Below are 3,459 nucleotides of genomic sequence, written 5' to 3'. Positions count from 1 at the left end.
AATTTGTGCTTTTTCTTGCTATCTCTATCTCAAAAAAACACTAAAAAAAAAAAAAAAAATCTACATAGATAATTATGTCATCTGCTAAGGTTTGTTTCTTTCTTCCTATTCTGTATACATCTTATTTTCTTGGGTTATTTTGTTAGCTACATTGATTGTACAATGATGAAAAGCAGTAGGTAAAAGACATCTTTGCCTTATTCCTGGATCGAGTGGGAAAGCTTTGAGTTTCTCACCAATAAGTATGATGTTAACTGAAGGTGTTTTGTAGATGTCCTTTGTCAAGTTTTAAAAGTTTTCCCTTCTCTTCCTAGTTTGATGAGAGTTTATACCCCTAAATAGATGTTGGGTTCTGTCAAGTGCTTTTTCTGCATCTACTTATATGACCATATGATTTTTCTTTTATAGTCTGCTAATGTGATGGATTATATTAATTATTTTTGAATGTTCAACTAGTCTTGCACACTGGGGTAAATCTCACTTGCTCACAGTATATCATTATTTTTGTACATTTTTGGATTTGATTTGCTAATATTTTGTTAAATATATTTGAATGAACATTCATGGCAAATATTCTTTTCTTGTAATATCTTTGTCTTGTTTGGTATTAGGGTATGCTGGCCCCCTAAAATGAGTTAGAGAATATTCTCTTTGTTTCTAGCCTACGAAAGAGGTTGTAGAGAATATGTATAATTTATTGCTTTAATGTTTGATGGAATTCACCAGTGAATCCATCTGGACCTGCTGCTTTCCATTTTGGAAGGTTATTAATTATTGACTCAGCCAATTTAATAGATAAAGTCAAGTTTAGATTCTTTATTCTTCTGTGGGTTCTGGCAGATTATGTCTTTCAGGAAATTGATCCATTTCATCTAGGATACCAAATTTGGGGGCAGAGAGTTATTCATAATATTCCTTGATTATCTTTTTATTATCCATTAGATCTGTAGTGATGACTCCTATTTATGATATCAATAATTTGTGCTTGTTCTCATTTTTTAAATTAATGTGGCTAGAGGCATATCAATTTCATTGATCTTTTCAAAGAACTAGCTCTGGTTTTGCTCATTCTCAATTTCATTGCTTTTTGCAGCATATTTATTATTTTTCTTCTTTAATCTGCTCATTTTTTTAGTTTCCTAAAGTGGGAAGTTAGATCTTAATTTTAGCTCTTTATTCTTTTCATTCTTCATTCTTTTATTCTTCATTCATGCTACAAATTTTCCCTTAAGCACTGCTTTTACTACATCCCCCAAATTTGGTAAGTTGTATTTTCAATTAATTCAAAATATTTTTAAATTTCTCTTAATATTTCTTTTTTGAACCATGTTTTATTTAGAAGTATGTGGTTTAATCTCCAAGTATTTAGGGATAATTTTTACAGTTATTTTAATTGTTACTGACTTCTAGTTTAATTTCATTTTAGCCTGAAAGCAAATGTTGCAGGATTTCTATTTTTAAATTTGTTGAGGTGTGTTTTATCACCCAGAATGTGACTTATTTTGGTTAATGTTCTATGTGAACTTGAGAGGAGTATTTAGTCTGCTGTTGTTGGATGAAGTAATCCATAAATATTAATTATATTTAGTTGAATGATGGTGCTGTTGAGATCAACTATGTCCTTAACTGCCATTTCTGATAGAATGTTTTTAAAATCTTCCAAATATGATAGTGAATCCATTTATTTCTCCTTGTAGTATGTCAGTTTTTGCCTCATGTAGTTTGATGTTCTATTGTTAGTGACACACACATTCAAAATTATTATAATTTCTTGGAGTACTGACCCTTCCATCATTATGAAATGTCCAACTTTATCCCTGATAACTTTCCTTGCTCTAAAGTCCAATATAGCTACTTCAGCTTTCTTTTGATTAGTGTTACCATGGTAGAACTTCCTCCATTAATTTACTTCTAATCTATGTGTATTTTAATATTTAAAGTGGGTGTCTTGTAGTTAACATATGGTTGGATATTGCTTTTTGATCCAATCTGACCATCTGTATTTTAGTTGGTACATTCAAACCATTGCCATGTAAGATCTTACTGATATTGCAGACTAATATGTATGATATTTATTATTGTTTTTATTTGTGGCTCTGTTCTTTGTTCCTATTTTTATCCTCCACATTTTTTCAGATATTTTATGGATTTGAGTATTTTATATTATTCCATTTTCTCTCATTAGCATATCAATCATATTTAGTATTGTCCTATAGTTCAAAATATACATTACCACTAATCTAAGTCCAATGTCAAATAACATATACCACTTCACAGGTAGTGCAAATATCTTCTAATAATAAAATATTCCTAATTCCTCCCTCCTATACTTTGTATCATTGTTATCTTTAATTTCTCTATAAATAGTATATATTAGCATACATATAATCAAATACAGAGGGGCCATTATTTTGGACTGTTATTTGTTATATCAATTATGAATAATAAAAATAAAAAAATTACCTTTATTTATTCATTCTCTGATGTTCTTCCTTTTTTAAATGTAGATCAGAATTTTTTACCTACATCAGTTTCCTTTTCTCTGAAGAGTTTCTTTGAACATTTCTTATAAGGCAGATGTACTGACAAACAACTCAGTTTTCATTTGTGTGAAAAAGTCTCTTTCTTCTTCACTTTTGAATGGTAATTTTTCAAGGTATATAATTTTATGTTGGCAGGTTTTTTTCTCTCAACATTTTAAAATATTTCACTCTATTCTCTTCTTGCTTACATAGTTTCTGAGATGTCAGATGTAATTTTTATTTTTGTTCCTCTATAGGTATTTTTTCCTCTGGTTTCTTCCAAAATGAATGTTCTTAATCTTCGATTTTCTAAAGTTTAAATATAATATGCCTTAGTACACTTTGAGGCTCCTGAATCTGTGATTTGGCTTCTGACGTTATTTGGGGGGAATTAATTACTACTTCTGTTCCTTTCTCTCTTTTTTCCCTTCTGGTATTCCCTATGTGCATACATTATATCTTCTCCAGTTATCCCACTGTTTTTAGATATTCTTCTGTTTTTTCATTCTTTTTTTTTCTTTGCTTTTTAGTTTTAGAAGTTTCTATTGTCATGTCCTCGAGCTTAGTGATGCTTTTCTCACCCATGTCCAGTCTATTGATGAGTCCATCAAAGGTATCCTTCATTTTGATAACAGTTTTATTGTTGTTGTTCTCTAGCATTTTTTATTTTGTTAGAATTTCCATCTCTCTACTTACATTACCTGTCTGTTCTTGCATATAATCTATCATGTCATAAAATTTCTTAGCATATTAATAGTTTTTTAAAAATTCCATCTCTGATAAACACAACATTCTTTCCTTATCTGACTCTGGTTTTGATACTTGTTTAGTCTCCTCAAACAATGTTTTTTGCCTTTTAACATACCTGGCAATTTTGTGCTGAAAGGCAGACATGATGTACTTGTTAAAAGGGACTGTGGTAAATAGGCCTTTAATA

This window comes from Mustela nigripes, chromosome 12 (assembly GCF_022355385.1).
Source record: "Mustela nigripes isolate SB6536 chromosome 12, MUSNIG.SB6536, whole genome shotgun sequence".
NCBI classification, from domain to species: domain Eukaryota; kingdom Metazoa; phylum Chordata; class Mammalia; order Carnivora; family Mustelidae; genus Mustela; species Mustela nigripes.
Note: the sequence above shows the minus strand (reverse complement) of the source record.